Below are 18,468 nucleotides of genomic sequence, written 5' to 3' on the forward strand. Positions count from 1 at the left end.
TGCCATCGAAGCAGAGGTTACAAAATAGAAAGTAAGAAGCGTTGAAATGTATGAAGTAAGTTAAAATTCTTTGGAAAAGAAATAATCATATCATATCATCAGTTAAGAGCTATCGCTACGGAATAATTGACTTAACAAGTCTTCATTCTTCCTATGGTAGATTTATGAAAATTTCTGTAACTTTTCCAGTAACTGTTAATTAATTCTGTACTATCCAATGCTTGATGAAATAACGGTAGCCGTAAAGTCAGATATCTGAGAATAACTCATCCTGCAACAGAAACCGTTGTTGCAGTCGTCACGCCATAGAGACTTTTACGACCGTTATTTCGCAAACGAAGCCAGATGTCCAAACGTTCGCGAGGTTTTTTACATCGCGGTTAATTATCAAGGATTCGCCTTAAACGTCGTATTTTTTTTTCAAAAATAGGTCTGATCCCCTCCTAATTAACGTTAATTTGAGAACTAATTGGTCGTTATTAGATGTATGTCGCGTGCTGGGAGCATAATTAATAATTAAACTATCGTATTAAGGACATTTTCAACGTGCAACGCATTCAAAACGGGTTTTGGTTGAAACGTGAAAGTATCATTTTTTACGTCCGGTCCTATTCTTTTTCGTTTCCTGTTTAAGATAATATGACATTTACATGTAGATCAGATACACCTTTTTCCTGGCAAAAATACTAGAACTTGCAGAGCCAGTTTCGTTACATTTTATAAGGTTGCTCTGCATGCTACATTTTCATTTCTCTATCTGAAGCAATATTTCAAATTTACGACTACGGTTCGGTATCTTCCGCAACAAATACACAAGAAAACTGAAATGCACGGTGATCAGTCGATAAGACTTCGCGTAGGATGGCGTTATACGTTCACCAAAGTGTCTTACGACTTGTGTCGTCACGTAATTAAACCGCGGATCCATTAGCATTTGTAACTAATAAATATACTTAACTACCAGTGAAATTAAGCGTAAGCATAAAGATGAACTTTAATTTTTTCTTATGAAATTGCCAGCGCAAGAAATACGATTTTACTTTATCTCAACAACACATTCTTGGCTATAAGAATACAAAATTACGTAAAAGCCGGCAAGTCTTATTCACATTTAGAATCTCATTTCCAAATTTATAATCTCTAATACCGGAAACGAAACCATGTCGACCTTTACCCTTAAAAATCGGAGTCTAAGATAATATAAAAGCCAGCAAGTCTGATTGACATTTAACAACAACCTCAGTTCCAAATTTACAATCTCTAATACAGGAAACAGAACCATGTCCACCTTTACCCTTACAAATCGGAGTCTAGAATAATAAATATCAAAGATTTACAAAACGCGAGTATTACTCGAAATTCCTCGCACCTGCTAAGTCACCGAAACAATTCCCTGCGTGGCTAAGTTGTGTCTAGTCTGGTCTCGATTTTCGCCAGAACACTTGTAAACTTGCTCAATAAAGGAGTCAGCGGACAGGCGGTGTAGTTGCGATAAATCAACGGAAGTAGATTTATGTCGGACTATTTTCGCCAAACGAATTGTTCAACATTGTATCGAGTTTGAACGGGAGCGCGGGTGGCCCAAGTGCATTTTACTCTATGTCCAAGAATTTCGCCGTGATAATGTATCCTTTCCGGATGGTCCCGCGATCGATGCGTCCCGGGCGTCGATTTGTGTATAAACAGATCCTTATTGGCGACCTGCCAGCCGCTCCGTCGCGCAGCTATTGAACCGATTTGGCCTCGGCGGACGCGAAGGTCCCGCAATCGTGAAAGTGTATGGATCCCAGGTTCCGTGATCTGGGTCATCGTGTCAACTTTTCAGCTCGGGGGACGATCGGCTGCCAGGGAAATGGTTCCTCAACTTTCTTCCACTTTCCGATGGCTCGGTCTCGCGCTTGAACTCCAATTATAACTATTCCGAGCGATCCGAGGATCATAACGGTCGCGAGGAGACTCGTTAAGCCTTATTAAAATCGTGTAACGGTTTCGCCTTGAACCAACGACGTCTGAAGCATCACTGTTCTTTTCATTGATCGCGCGTGTCTAATAATCCTTTGGTACCACGGTGTCTTTCGTTTAATAGATGACTGGTTCAGATAACTCGAAGAATTGATAAGGGTTAACTACGAGAAAAGTCGTAGGCTAGCAATGAATACAAGTTTCTTTCTTCTTTTAGCTAATAATTACTGATAAACTATATCTAGGTTAAGTGATCCTTTGGTATCCTCATGTCCTTTATCTAGTAGACGACTGGTTGAGATACCTCGAAGAATTGATAAGGGTTAGCTACAAGAAAAATCGTAGGCTACCAATGAATACAAATTTCCCTCTTTGTTTAGCTAATAATTACTGACAATGTATCTCTAGCCCAAGTAATCCTTTGGTATCCTCATGTCCTTTATTTAATAGACGACTGGTTGAGCTAACTCGAAGAATTGTAGGCTATCAATGAATACAAACTTCCTTCTTCTTCTACCTAATAATTACTTATAAAGTACCTCCAACGAGTACAGTCACGAAATCATACGACAAAGGGTTAACGACAAGCATCATCAAATCAAGTCACCGGTATTCTTCACCGCATCGTTGTCCATTCGCGGCCACGCCGTTTGTCGTAGGTCAGCGTTCCCCGATACGATCTTCCGGTGACCGTGCGTGACTTATAAATATCGCCTGGTACGTTTTATCAACGATCGACGAGCGTAGCGCGACGCGGTGCGTATCGAGGCGCAGCGTAGAACGCGGAACACGTTCCTTCGCCGTGGCGTTTCGATAATAGTAATGGGCCTTCGGGAAACGGCGGGAATTAAATCCGCGAAAACGAGCCGTCTCGCAGAACGGGGGGCTCGAACTTTCGGGCTCGTACGCGTTTGATCGATTCTCGATCGAGAGGGCGGGCCGCGTTTGTACAATTAATTGACGTGGCCGTTTCGCCGGTTACCGCCAGTGTATTATGTCATGTCGCTCCCTACAATAACGCCCGGCCGCGGAAACGAGCCATCGTGTGCCGACCAAATATTGGGACGTCGTTAATTAACAACAGTTTTCTTTAATGACCGCAAGCCGGTCAATGCGCGCGGACGTCGACCAATTATCGCGACAGATTGCGCGACGTTGTATTATTTCCCCGCCGCGTAATGAACGATCCGGCGGACGGATATGTAATTGAGAAGAATGGCCCTGTGGAAACCGCCCAGCTGTTTTAGGCGGGACACCCGGAGCCCGGTATTCGAAACGCTCTGCGTGGTTTGCCGTGATAAAGCCACTGTTGCTGCGCTGAAATTCTGCTTCGGCCGGGAACCGGTGATTCCGTGTGAATAGAAGCGAATTCCTTTTGTCTTTTTTTCTTGTCGTTCGCGTAATTGGACATTTACGAACACGTTTCGGCGAATCGGTTGGTTATCAGAGGACGTTCCAAGGAGTTCGAATTAGAATAAACGTGGTAAAATGTAATCATTTTGGCGCTAATGCGTGCGATGCGATACGTTAAAGATTGAAATCACTTGTCAGCTGCGATGATCGAAATGTGTCATTCTCTCCGATGAATGCGTGCTTTTGGTTATTCGAGACTGTTCGCGTGAAAATTGATATTTTCGGCAGGGAATAGAGCGATAGCAAATCTTCAATTATAGAGTGTGCGAGTTCTGTATGCTAGTTCATTCGTTTATGTCGTATTTTCATGAATGATGAATTATGAATATAACGCGGGAAAAGTGTGAAAGTGTCGCGGGTAGAGGAGAAGCCATTAGAGCCTTTTGAAAAAGCCATTAAAGTCTTTTCAGACGGGACATTGGATGGTTCTAGGCACTTCACGCACTTTCCGCTTTCAGTTTGTCTTTCAGAGTCCGGAAAACGTATGAATATCCCCGAAAAACTGGTCGCAAGTTTCAAAATAATCCTCAAGATTTTTTTAGCTGGTACGCTCGTCCGTAGCTGTGCCTAATTTCTGAAACACGAACACTATTTTCAGAACAGTAGTATTCCTACTGCCTTGAAATTTCCGTATCCGTCCCTAGTCATGAATAGTTATAACTCCAAGAAGCTATGCATCTAAAATCCTCCGACTCGCAAGTAAATCGATCTACAGTAAATCTCTGCACTCATCATGACTAAGATCTTGTCAAACTCGACGAAATCCATGCGCATTCGTCAAATCTTCATAAACCACAATCACACGCGATTTTGATTATCCCCATAAATACAACGAACGAAGTCTTCACGTCTACACCAGGAAACTTGATTACTATCGAAACGTCAAACGTCATCGTCCACGGTTTCGGCGGCGCAAAAGTGGCGTCCAATAAACAAAAACGCTTACTTACACGAAGGAAGTTCGGAAATATCGAGCGTCAACGTCAAGTTCTCCGCTAGGAAGCTCTTCGAGTTTTTAATTGGTATCGAACGCCGGTATAGACGAATGCCGTCGGAATTCGAGGTTCGAGGAAGATACCGAGGGAGTGGCACGCGGACCAAGACGAGGCCTCTGGAGCTGGAGCGCAACTAAACAACTGACTTTTATGCTGGAAGCTCGATGAGAGGACGGCAACACGAGTAGTAGTGGTATTGTGCGGCGGGTTAGCTAGCAAAGTCTACAAACAACCGGCGATTGCGTTCAACGACTTTCACTGTTTGCCCAGAGCAGTTTCCATAGACGGCGTGCGCGCCAGGCTTTTTCAGCGTTTTCACTCGTGCCATGGAATAAAGAGAGAGAAAAGAGGAGAGAGAGAGAGAGAGAAAAAATACGCAGCCGTAATTGCTACACAGTCCGCGGTAATTAAGGACGTCCGCTTTTCGACTCGATTTAACTCGGTTCACGTCAATTTGCATGAATGACATAGTGTCGCTACGAATGTTGTAAACCCGCCGACTTCAGCGTCGCTAGAAACCGCGGTACACTCTTGCTACGGTGTTGAAACAAAAATGATAGCATTCATCGGGAATCGCGTTTCTAGGCGTGATTAAACCCTCTTACCATTTAGTTTGCATGCTCTCATCGCATCGTTTATTTATAATTGCGATGCTTTCTACGCGATCTTTCTGCGCGTTCTCCTGAGATCGTTTAACTTTAAAGTCGATCGTTCGGAGGTGTGAATCTCTTCTGCGCGCCTATGAATAATTCATTTCGAGAGAAATGACCCGGCCGATCGATAAACTTTTGCGTATCGACTTGACAGTTTGATCAGTGTTGCTATTATATTAACAAGCGTATATCGGTTCGACAATGGATAACAATAAGTTGCGTGTTTTACGACCATTGCACTTGACACGGCGACGTAAAAACGATCGACTGGCCCACGGTATTAATCGAAATATCCGGGGTAGCAATTCGATTCAATGTGTTTCGCGCGATGGCGATCGTTAGCAAAATCATTAATCTCGTAACGAAAATTCATAGATTAATTTGCGAAGCTCGCGATCGATAGACTTTCTCTTTATCTCATTAGAAATCCTGTAATATTCTTATAAATCTCATGAAACTCTCTCGAACATTTCCCTCCGTGCAATTTTACTTTATTTCCATGTTGAGACTCGTTTATTTCCCAAGTTTTAAAGGTCGACAACGTTGTAAACGCGTAAACCTGATGTCTAGCAATCACTCTCATCGATTCTTGGTGTATTTATCTTCGCGATGCAAAAATTTGTATTGAACCGAGGATACCGGCTGACGTACGATAAACAAGCAACATGGAAAACAAGTCTGGACGCTAGATAATCGATCGCAAGAATGCCGCGACTCGCCAACAGCAGAAATGATGTGGCCAAGGGACACGGTTGGGATGGGTTTGCAAAAGATCTTGAGATTTCCGCGGCATTTCTACCTATCTGCGAGAGCACGTAGGTGCGATGATGTCACTTCTCGAGTCTGCGAGATGATATCACTCGGTCCCGAGGAGCAACGATTTGTTTGTCGGTCTGAAACAATTGCTGAGAATGTTGTTACTTTAAAGTTACACCCTTGCGTCATTCCTATACAGGCTGTCCTGTAACTGGTAGTACAACCGAATAGGAATTGATTCTATGTCAAAAAGTAAGTCGAAAATATAGAATACAAATGTTTCATCTGAGACTTCCTCCTTGAAAAGATCGACTTTGAAAATCTACTCGGTTTATTACGGTTTACATCGGCGAGCAACGTTATCGTACGGTGCACGCATGTGAAACGTTTTACCATACCGAGCCATCGAGTGCGAGTAGATTTCACTTCGCGAAGTAAGAAATTGAATCACCGAATCGTGGTCTGAGCCATCGGCTAATTGTCATTTCGGCTGGCTTGAAATTATCACTGTAACTACACTCGTAATCGGAAATGGGTTTACATAATTCATTCGCGCTATCATATGTTAATGCACAATTAACATATCAAACGCGAGCCCATAAATGTTTAATGTGACGCTATCGTGTAAGCACCTTTCGATTGTTGTTCATCTGATCCCTTCGGATGGGGAATAATTAGGGGCACGTTATAAAAGGTATAATTGATGTAATTTTAGGAAAAAAGATTTTTTACGACGTGGTAAGTGCTGCTATTCTTTCAGTATGAATAGAATCGTATAATTTAATGAGGCGAAATGCACGATACCGAAACATTCTGAGTCGTGGGAATCGAGATAGTAAGATTAAAGTAAAAGATCGTGGAATGCATTGAACGCGAGAGAGGAAAGTGTTATTATAAAATTCCTCCGTGCGTTGTTCCCGTAGAACGAAGAATTCTTGAATGCACGACCAACCTGTTACTATCGCAGCGTATTTTTAGATGTATTATATTTAGTCATTGATAAACTCGGCCTGGAACGTAACTCGTTGCATGTGAATAATGACACACGCGCTGAAATGTCACTTTAAATGCCATCGCACGGTTATTTAGTCGCCGATTTACGTCATTACACCGATAACTACCAATATTGCTTTCACGGACACGTGCAGGTAAAGAAAACCAGCATGGTGCGAGAGTTATTCAAATATTCGAGTGAAACATTCCTACCTCTAATTGTAACATCCACGTTTACAGTTGTTACAATATAATTAATATCATTCGTAAAAGATCTAATAAAACTTAATAAACAATCCCAGAAAGTTTCAATGAATTGAGAGTTCATTTTTAATATGAATGAGAAAGTATGAACATGGCAACTAGTCTACTAATAAATATTTAATGAAAACTATTTCGCATTTTTCAGTAGAACATACTTATAAATCAAAAATACTTATTGCTTGAAGAATCATTCATCTATTTCCTATTCTTACCAATTGATCTTTAAAAACAAGAATTCCCAAAAGTTCACTAACAAATGAAAATTCGAACACACCAAAAATACTTATTGCTTGAAGAATCTTTTATCTATTTTCTATTGTTACCAACTGCTCCTTAAAAACAAGAATTCCCATCAGTTCACTACCAAGTGACAATTCGAAGTAGAATGAGTTTGCATTGTACGGTCAGTGCTCTCCTACACGCCTTTTGTTTGAACAGAGTCTTCAAACGAGCAAACACAAAGAGACCACTACTTTATTTTACGATAGCAGCACACTTTCTTCATCAATCTGCATTTCTCGGTCGAATCATATCGGGTGCAGTTTTTATCGGGCTTTCGTTACTTTTTCGGCGTTCGTGATTCTTTCTTTGCGCGACGAACTAGTTCGGCTTCGGGTAGCCGGTTAATTAATTGCATGCTCCTCGTTGCAATGCAAACAACAATACGTCGTAACGAAACTGCCGAGCGGCAAAGGACGGAGGGAAAGAGGGGATGGTATACACACAACACTGACCTTTTCGAGTTAGTTTCCCACGTGTGGGTGGCAAACTGGTCCGGCGATCGTGATCAGGCCGAGCAGAAGCGTGCAGCGGTTCCCAGGCATAAAATTTATACCGGCCGGCGAGATCAAGTTCAATACCGTTTTGCGAATTTTAATCCAATTCTTTGTCTAACCAGCAGCGTGACTAAATTCGCAACGAAGTGAAGCACGATCGCGAAAGTCGTTTTGTTACGTGACCACGGGGACAGTGATATTTACTTTACTATGTAGTCTCGGTTTAGACTTTCAGTTTCCCTTTGTACGCGCAGAAATACTGTAGGAACATCAATTACGAAACGATGAAAATAAATGTCATTACGCGACGGATGCGTGATTACTGTAGTTTCTCTGCATCTGAATATCAAGACATAAATTTTTCAAATCGGATGTCGAAAGGATTATATTCCTCCGTCCGAGTAATTGCCTATAGTTCACTGATCAAGTTAACACTGACTTCAAAAGAATATATGAAACTATATTTTCGAAACAACAAAACGAATATCCGATTTCCTTTTCCTCCCCCTTTAAGCTATTGAATAGAAGAGAGAATCGTGACACGACGCTCGACAAAGGGTACACTATAAACGGCATAAAGGTGAAACGCAAGTAACCCGCGGCTCGACAATTACGGTCGCTAATCAAACTCCATCTGACTCACCTGACAATAAAGGGTTTATTTTCCCCGTGTCAACAATGAATTTATTCAATCGGCGTCGCAACGGGACAGAGAGATGGGGACAGAGAAAAAAATAAAACTGAACGAGGCAGGAAGCAATTGTACCGCGCGCGGAACAGTCACTGTCATCGAAGCGTGATGGATGAACGAATGATTCGCGTGACGGGAATATGTCCCCGTCATTCGGTCTGTCGACGATATTAGATATGCCCGGCCCGATGCGTTCTCAGGGTCTATTAATTTCGTCCGCAAGGAGAGAGAGGCACGCGTAGAAGCGTGTCGAATGCATCTGAAATGCGTTCCGAGATAGATTCGGCGACAGAATGCGGAGCGGGGCTTCTCACGGCCGGTACGCCCGGCCGTTCGTGCCCGTATGCTCAATGTTAAGTAGCGTGGAATGTGAAAATACTGCGACAGTGACACGCCGTTAACCCACAAATCGATTACTGTGTGCGTTTACGTGCACGCAGGCAGGTGGACGCCGTGCCGGTTAACGATGCGCCGAATCTCAAGCAACGTTTCACCTGATTTCCGTGAAATCGAAAGAATACGAGGAAGCGATAGGATTTTTGTTATACTTGACACGTTCGCGGACAGTACGAATTGTAATGAGCCGCAAAAATAGGAAAAATGCAAATGCAGTACTCCGAGGGTTAAAGTGCACAATCATTTCAAAGAGTTGAGGCTATATAGAATTGAATTCATGACAATGTGGCTTATAAATTTTAATGTTATAGCATTCATATCAGTTTGCAGCACAATGAAAATTAATGCTGTAGCATTCACGCCCGCGAACGTGTTAATCAATACACTGCGGATCTTTATGCGAATTCAAGGTTCTGTTGATGTCATTGGAAATATTGAATTAAAAGGTACTATTCTTTGAATATTAATAATGTATCAAATCTTATCCAACGTTTCACCTAATTTCCGTGAAATCGAAAAATACGAGGACATAATAGGATTTTTGTTATGACCAATAAGAATATAATTAGATTGAATTGCAGTAAAAAAGTTTTAGTTACGCTTCCCTGTGCGAACATATGATGTTTAGACGCGCTGTTTATTGTGACGCTAATTGTTAAGTAACCGGTGGTATTATTAGGTTGTGTTCTAAGCGTCCTTTTGACACGCCTGTGGCCGCACTTTCCATTACAAAACATACAACACTTCCCGTCGCGTTTACAATTTCTAATAATTTCTCTAATAATCAGTGTATTTATACTTCACTTTTCCTATAAACTGTGCAAAACGGATGTTTCTATCAAGAAATGAATGCGTTCACCTACTTTTGTTCGCTCTCTACGATATCTGATTTCACTTTTAATCTTTTATACAATTTCTCCCATTAATTTTAATTCGTATGCAGTAACATCCGACGACGGTCCTATTAACATAATGAACGCCGGCGATTTAACGCAGCCTGCGCCATCTTGAACACGCTAGGAAAATCTGAAACGCGAAGAATGATCTTTTTAAATTGGAATTGATTGTTCAAACAAATCCGCGTTGAAACCTACGGGAAATGGGAACAAAGCTGTTCGTAGTTCTGCTAATCATATAGTCTCACATTTAATAGACATTCCGGGCGGGGAAGTATTTAATACTGTGTAATGATATTGTGTTTAATGGTTAATAGGATGAAACATCGCGAAACAGTGGCAGTCGCGGAATAATGAGCAGAATTGAACGGGCAACCGGATCGCGAAATTCCATTCGTGCGGTATTGGTGGTCCGAATTGCGCGGATTCCACGGATTTTTGGTTCCGCAACTTCCGTTAGATATTTACACGAACGATTCTTCGGCATTCAGGTTTCTCTGTATAATTATATATCCGCGACCCGTTGAAAATTCCATCGATTTTTCGCGTTCTGACTGCCCCTCGAGCATCGAGGGTACATTTAAACCCCACGGTCAGACGAAAGCATTTATCATTTATCACGGTCCATTAGCTACACATTCTTAACCAATTAAAGAAACAAAAAACTAAAATTAAAATACACTACCATCACCGTATTATTAATAAACGAAGAGTATTCGTAAAAAATCTATATACTAACATGAAACTTTTCAAGAAGAAAGTTACCTAACATTACGTCGAACATTATATCACAATGATGTCATCTTTGAATATTATCAGTATTACGGATGAGTGCTGCTAGTAATGACTGCTTGCCAAAGGAAAATTTCGCTTAATTCTATACTACAGGATGAGCATAGAAAAGGGGAATTTTTCAGTTTCAATTGCAGTGTTTTCTAAAAAAAAGAAGAAATTTCAGCGAATGTATGATTCAAATCTTTTGTACGGAATCTCGACAATGGAAAGTTGTATAATTCTGTATCCTTTCGACATTCCATTGTTTTCATCGTACGCTGCGATAATAAATAAACGTTCCCGAAATGGCATATATTGCGTTGATCGGAGAAGAAAAAAATATTCCCGTCGATCGCAGCCCGATCGTTCCCGACAATGGCTCGTTTTCTCTTCGATCGCTTATTCACGGCCGGAAGTTTGTCACCACTATCGCGAGCCAGGACAAACTACTTCCAGGTATCGTTTACGCGTCGCGATGAATTCGACTCACAAAGGGACTTGGAAAATAAAATTCCACATGCGTCACGGCGCGCTTTGTGGGCAGCCACGCGGGAACACGCCTCGCGTGTCTCTTTGTCGATCTTTGGCCCTGGGCTCGCAAGGCCGGAATCTTCGTGTTGCCTCGCCACTTGTATTTTCTTTCATTCCTCCGGGTGTATGCTAATATTACCATTTTTCTCTTCCTATCCTTTGCGGTTGGTGGCATTATTAACACGTTGAATGCCATGTGGATCACCGGTGACCACCGATGAAATCGAATTACTATAGTTCAGTGATTTAAACGGTGATTATTTGCGAATATTTTTATATTACAAATAATGTCACCTAATGCGGTGACTTCAGCAAGATAAACGTGCAATAATAATGAAACGATTCAATGAGATATCTTAATATCATATTTTGTTCATTTTGCGTGTTTTGCTGCGTGAAATTGTGCATTCAACGTGTTAATTAATTTTTATATGAAAACGAGATTTCTCCGTTACCAATATGCAATGTGTTAATATTGTCTGGGATGGTAACTTGGGCGTTGAACAAAATCGTTCTTAAGAATAACTAATAAGTGATTTATATTTAATAAAACTTTACATTAGATTTGTATTGATACGAGGACAGGCATTTTTACAGACACGTCGAAATGTCAGCCTCGCGTGACGGTGGTTGAGCTTAAACTAACTTTCTTAACACTAAAACTACCGGAGGAACCAAAGTCACTCATCTCAAAATTTCTATTTTAATAGTATTTAAATTATGAAAGCGTTTTTGCGAAAACTTATCAATGAAATCGGTGTATCTGCACAGATACAAGATTAGGAGACCTTTTCTTAGTTTTAGCGTTAAAATTGTAAGCGATACATCTTTTTCGAAGGGTTACACTTGAAAGGTATAAGAATAATAACGAACTCAAACAGAACAAATTTAATATTCATCGAACATTTCTTTCCCATCATTACAAGCCTCGGATTAAGTTTCGAGATGTAAATAAATGGAAAGCGGTGGCTAATGCACGCAGTAGATTTAGCACCCGTTACATAAAAGCTTTAACATGCAGAATCGTTCGAAATCGTCGAGCACCGTCGATTATGCATTATTCAAATAAAGATTGAAGGCAACTTTGTTTAGTCTCGGTCTTATCCCCGATATTGCATCAAGATATTGGCAGGATTTTAAAAACTGTAAAATTCCGTTTTGTATTTGTGTTTACATCTCAGCGATTTCACGGTCCGCAGTGCCGTTCTACGAAAATTCGCACGCAAAAATATGTTCGAACGTTCGACAGATCCATCCACTGGCACGGAACACGCTCGAAACATTTCCGCGGTCGAACCGCGTGCGCAGGGGTTCTGCGTCGAGATTTGCGGGCGCTAAATTTAAGTTTAAATTGACACGCGGGATTATTTACGTGCCACTCAACCCAGATCAACGATAGAACGTTCGCACCCAGTGCATTCGGTTCACGTTGTCGCCCGTTGCAGTTCTAATTGTATCGGAAGGCTTTATTTTAACTGGTAAGGAGGCCGACAGCCATCTTTACTTTGAAGTCGTGAACGTTTGCGGCTGTAGAGCATGGTAACCGATTCGGGACTCTCGTAATCTTCAACCGTTGCACGTGAAGTGGTAGATTTCGCAACTTTACATATGTAAATATTATTCTACAAATGAAATCTCACTATTTATCGCAAACAGGGGAATAATGGTAAAAAGGCACATTTTGATTGCCCGAATTCTGATCACGGAATATATTCAATTTACCTTATTGCTAGTTTCACGCAGACTAAACGCTAAAAATAATGAATGTTTATCAATTCCCGGTAGAACGAAAATAAATCGATTCAATTCTCTCTTATTCTCCCACGCGACCGCGAAAAGAGCTGTAAAAGAGGATTTCGCGAGAGAGGGCCGCTATAAATTCTTTTTCCTCGCGCCACGAAACGAGTGACATTCGTACGAGTAGGGAAATACAGTGTATTCTCATCGCCCAAGGTCGTCTAACATCTGAAAATACGCCCGTGAATCGATTGGACGAGTCGAAATATAGCAGCTCTGTTCGTGGATGTATTTTTATAAACGGGCGGCGGCGCGCTCGTCCAGCGTTTCTTTTCGCGCCGTAAAGATCAAAGACCCCATCCCCGGTGAGGACCTCTGTCGCGACGAACTTGAAAAGCCACACGCGTCGCTTCGCGCGCGCATTTTACCGACGGGGATTAATTCATCCCCTGATTCAGCTTGAATTCCGAACGTCGCGAGAAACAATCCCTTACCCTTCTCTCAACACCTGCTTCCTTTATAAACTGACTACAACCTGTGATAACAGTTTATGTACACTCTCGAAATTGCGAATAATCCAAACGAAACAACCAGCGTTTTAACAACGAAGCTTTAACGAAAATATACAAAGTATTAGTTAAAAAGAAAAGGAAAGCTTATTCAACTATGCACCCGAGGATACGGGATACACTTTGAATTGAATTTCTCGCAACGAAATTCTAAAATACTTGCAGCCGGAATTCCAGCGCGATCCGGCATTCCTTGAAAAACGGTAAAGCCAGGGTGCAGGAGGAGTGCAGGAACGTGCATCGACGAACGGAATTATTTCGACCCAATTGCCGCGTTCGCGAAATCCCGCGGATAAGCGGAGGTCCTTCGAGCCAATAATATTGACGGTAGCACCGATGAAAAAATAAAGCGAGCCAGCTGCCGGCGGACCGTTGGACGTAAGGAGCCACGTTTTCGACGATTCCCGCGTTAAAAATACGGAGAGAGGACCATTGCCCGAGGAGAAAAGATTCCTTGCGCGAAATATCGCGTCGAAACCCGGCCGATTTTATTCCGAGCGCGAGGATCCTTCATCGGACATCCCCTCGCCTCTCGACTCTTACATTTTCCTTCGCGATGAGAGAACTACCTGAGAGGATTACACGTTTCGAGTGCGGACTACGCGATGCGAAAGGCGATTTCGTTGTTATAATTCTTTTATCTAGCGCTGCTACCCGCTACACTGTTGTTTGCTGTGTTCGGAGCAATGGAACACAGTCTTTTGCTTTATTCCCTCGAAAAATCAGCGCTCCTTCGCGTCTCCTGCTTCGAGAAGGGAATCGAGAGCCGATTCGAGTGGAATAACGCATTAATCTCGTCTTGGCAAACGAATTCTCCGTTGCATCAACATTCGAGTACACGTTTATTCTTTGTATCGAATCTCACTGGTACCCTGACAATTACGACGAGACCGATTTTACTTAATCTTCTAGCTACACCAGAATTTTCCGTAACACTATCTGTACGGCAAGCTTAACGTGGATATCGCGAAACTGTATACAACGTCTCTTACATTAGAAATATTGTTAGAAAATGTGGTTTACACGAAACAAATGTAAAATGAAAGAAATAATGAGGTCAGTCAGGCGATATGTCAAACATATCTATAGACAGAGTAATGAATCGTTCATTAACGGTTCCCCAGGTGAAAAAGAACTTGGGCAAACGTATCGATGGGTGTATAGGGCGGCGAACGAAATACGTAAGTATAGGGTATCTGGCAAGCGATACGCTGGCAATTCAATAAAAACCCGGTTAGAAGGCGGGAAGATTGTTCGGGTAGACGGAAGTTGCTCGAGATCTTCACCGGGACGAAGAGAAAGGAGCTCTGGAGGCTGGTAATGGGATTTTAATCATCAGCGTGATTACATGGGGTGCGTGGTGGGGGATAGCGCGCTCGACATCGGGAGCCAAAGAAATCGTGCCAGGTGCCGGAGCACGCCAAAAGGCCTAAACTTTGTACTCATGTCGAATTAATGAGTTTCTAGCGTCGACAATTTGTCATGGCAAGAAGAGCCAGCCCCGTTCCGGTCGCAATGAAAAACGCGCGACCATCCACGCGGAAATATACGTCGCTTTACTTCCTGGACGTCGCGTCGGTTCGGCCCGAACGGCTGCGCAGTACGTAAAAGTTTCTATTGCGTAACTGAGCTTTTTTCCTTCATTTCTCTGACGGTATTTTCGGTCGGGCCCAGCCCGTGCCAGATGTCGCGCGTTCTGACGCGCTCGCAGCATCGCCGGGAACGAAAGTATGCGCACATGCTTCTTAGTCGTGTTTTTCAAGAAAAATCGCTCGAGGTAAATAAGAGGAGACGTCTCCGTTGTTGCCCCTCGAGAAGTCGGTGCGACGTTCAGATCGAAATCAAAGCGGAGAACTTCACTGCTTGAAGGTTAAGGAAATGTGATAACTAAATGTATGAGAATTGGGGTGAGTTTATTTAGGAATTTACGGGAGACGAGAAAAGCTGAAAAGATTGAAATATTTATGTTATTCGCTTCGTTATTCTTGTTTGAGTTTGTATAGTATAGATACTGGTGTAATTTTATATACTGCACGACCATTAATCGTTTAGAGGGTAGATAATCTCATGCTCGAGCAGTTTCAAGGCGCTATTATTTGATCGAGCTTCTTCAAGGAGTAAATGAATGTACGCAACAGGAGCCGTAGAATCTAAAAATTACTGCAGAATTATTGTACGCTTAATATATCATTGTTTACGAAATTGCCGCAGACGGAACGGCGACTATTTTCGTTTCGCGCGGGGATCGTGACAAAAAGAAATTAAATGCCGGAGATAATAATTTCATCGTGTTTTTCGTCCTCGTCCAGTTGCTTCTGCTTCCCACACAGAGCACTAGGAATATAATAGAACGGAACACTACGCATTGGCACGGCCCTTACACGTTGTTTATCGCACGAATTTCAGTTAAGATCGGGGAATAATTTAAACGCGTGGATTTTGGCGAAGCGCGAGGTCCGGCCGCTCGAATTATTTACGAGACGTGAGCGTCTATTAATCCTCCTTGCAGCCGGCGCCGCAATTCTCCATCGGGGCTTCGTGTTTCGACTCCCTTTTCCAGTGCCAATGAGGACTCTAAATCGGAAATCGTTAAACCGAAATTGCCGATGGTTTACGCGACAGGATCGTCCGTTCAATTAATTCCGGCCGAACGTTTTTAAAGTAAAAGCTTGCGACCCTCGTCTCATTCGCCGAGAACAATTTATCACGACGCAGTGGAATTTTACGAACTTAAATTACGAACACGCTCGAACCGTAACCACACGTTCTTATTCCTCTGCGGTATCGAGGGAAAAATAACCTTCGTATTTTCAAACGGCGATTTGCGCGAATGTCAGGTGTCATTCATTCCAATGTACAGTCGAGAAGATTGATTTTGTCGAATAGTCAAGATACAAACCCGTGCATCCCGAAAATTTATAGTCCGCGCTGCCAAAATTCTTTGCGGGACGAATGACAAGGAACATCCGTCGTTGTCAGTGCAGGAAACTTACTAATAAGCTTACGTCATACCTTTAAACGATCGATAGAAAATAACAAATAGTACACGGAAAACAATCGAAATGAAAAAAGCATACAACATCTAACGCTTCCCTGAATCATCGGCTGAATCACAGCGTATAAACGGTCGCGACGATCGTTTCCAACTGAAATTGCTTTGGACCAGCCCAACGTTAAGGACATCAGTCATTAACCTCCCTCGATAAACAACGACAATTTTCATCTATCAAACGGACAGAAAGATGGACCGAATTTAAATAGTTCAGCTGTCGTACCGTGAGATCAGTGACGCGCGTAGCAAATAAATAACGTGTTCGCTCGAGAAATAGTGGCGTTGTCCATCAAACAACTGGCGTCGGTGTTCTAGCGAGGGCTAACAATATTCGCCCACCTAATAATACCATCTCTGCACTAATTTGGAATCCGCGAAATGCCATTCCGATCGGGGGAAGGTGAATGCTAGAGTGCAACCGGGAACAATTTATTTCGTCCAGACGCGCGGCGGGCTCACGGTCGCGTCTATTAAGCCGTAGTTTCTATCGCGACGCGGAACCGTCTTCATTTTTCACGCGCAGGACACTGCCAAGAAGTATAAATTCAACGGCGTAACCAGAAAACCGCCGCCACTGCGCGGTTTTCATCGAATTCCGCCCTTGATCCAGCCCGCGGCTCAACCGTAAATCGCGTACGCGCGCCGCGGCTCCCCCTTTCTATTTCCAGAATTCCCCGACACGGACTTTATTGTAACACCGCGAGGATCGCGGACGGCCCTAGGCACCGATGACGGTCCGGTCCCCGTTTATCATTCTCGTAGATGATGCATCGTTGAGCGGGAACGATGCATCATAACCCGCAATTATTCCCATAACTATGAATCTTGGAGAGCAGCCTTTCCGAGGAAACTTAATGGTGCACGACGAGCTCTTTTATGGCGACGCCGAAGACTCCTCCGACGGTAACCGACGTTGCCGGCTGCAAGTCTTTTGGTCTTCATCCGTTAACCGGCTGACTTTTCGACCGTGAACAGCCGTAAAAGAGCAACTGCAGGCGGATGAGGAGCACGTGATCCAACAGGAGGTGGATATCGTTGGGGATGCTGTGATCGTTTCGTTGGGTACACTGTACGGTTGATTTTTCAGTTTTGGGATAGATCAGTAGTAGTTGTCTACACTCAGATAAGTGGTGTGTATAATTGCATAGATGTCTTCATATTTAGATATTATACTGTGTTTAATACTGTATAGCTTCTATCTCTTATATTATAATCTAATACTGATGATTTTTAACACTAGAACTACCAGGTCAGTCAAAATGACCAATTCCTAATTTCTTCTTTTATAATTATTGCAAACAGACACCTCTTTAAGCAATAATTAAAGGAACTAATTTAGTACCTAAACTGAAATATAAGCCAATCGAAATCTTAAGAAATTCACGTATATAGCTTTTATAAAGAAATTATAAAAAGATGGTCCTAGTGGTCGGTAATTCTGTTAAGTGTTCAGATTGCTTCGATCGAAAAAGATAGAATATTCTCATATAATGTATCCTCTAGATTCTACAGTAGTTCCCGGCCCTCTCGATTAATTTCCCGAAGATCATTACTCTTTATTGTAATGGTCGTAAAAGTATAAAGTACTTCATTCATTGCCAACTATTGAACGTTACAGACTGTTCTGACTATGCACGTCCGGAAAGACGATGGACCAGGTGGATTCAGCAGCAGTTCCTCTCGTGTCATTTTAGCATATGCTCTTTGTGCTAAGAGAAGCTTCGAAAGCATTTTCAGTGAGTATAGACTGCTGACTTTGCGTATTTATAGTGTTTGGATTCTCGAAAATTCAGTATAGAAAATTGTCGAAAGTTTCGTAAGACGTTCATTGTCGTCAGAGTAAACCAAGATGCTTGGCAGAATATTTTATCGATTCCAATCGTTACCAATTTGTCCTCGACAGTCTACATCCGTATAAACATCCGTGAGTTACTAGCGAGTACGCCGGTCCTCGACACAATAGACAGAAACACAACGGAATAACGGTGTCTGTTGAATGAGCATCTTATT

The 18,468-nt window shown here is 42.4% G+C and overlaps 1 protein-coding gene across 16 annotated transcripts in view; it reads right to left on the reverse strand.

Annotated features, from left to right (window-relative positions):
- The window catches only part of tmod (tropomodulin), a 109,023-nt gene that overhangs the window by 48,361 nt on the left and 42,194 nt on the right, over positions 1-18,468 (reverse strand). Inside the window, exon 1 of one of the 16 annotated variants that reach the window (XM_076366409.1) lies at positions 8,456-8,625. The exons of 14 other annotated variants lie outside the window; for them this stretch is intronic. The gene's annotated coding sequence lies outside the window, so the exon portion shown is untranslated. Of the gene's footprint in view, positions 1-4,325; positions 4,510-8,455; positions 8,626-18,468 lie in introns of those variants that run through there. One more of the 16 variants, XM_076366407.1, reaches the window with a different exon arrangement.

This window comes from Nomia melanderi, chromosome 3, assembly GCF_051020985.1.
Source record: "Nomia melanderi isolate GNS246 chromosome 3, iyNomMela1, whole genome shotgun sequence".
NCBI classification, from domain to species: Eukaryota; Metazoa; Arthropoda; class Insecta; order Hymenoptera; family Halictidae; genus Nomia; species Nomia melanderi.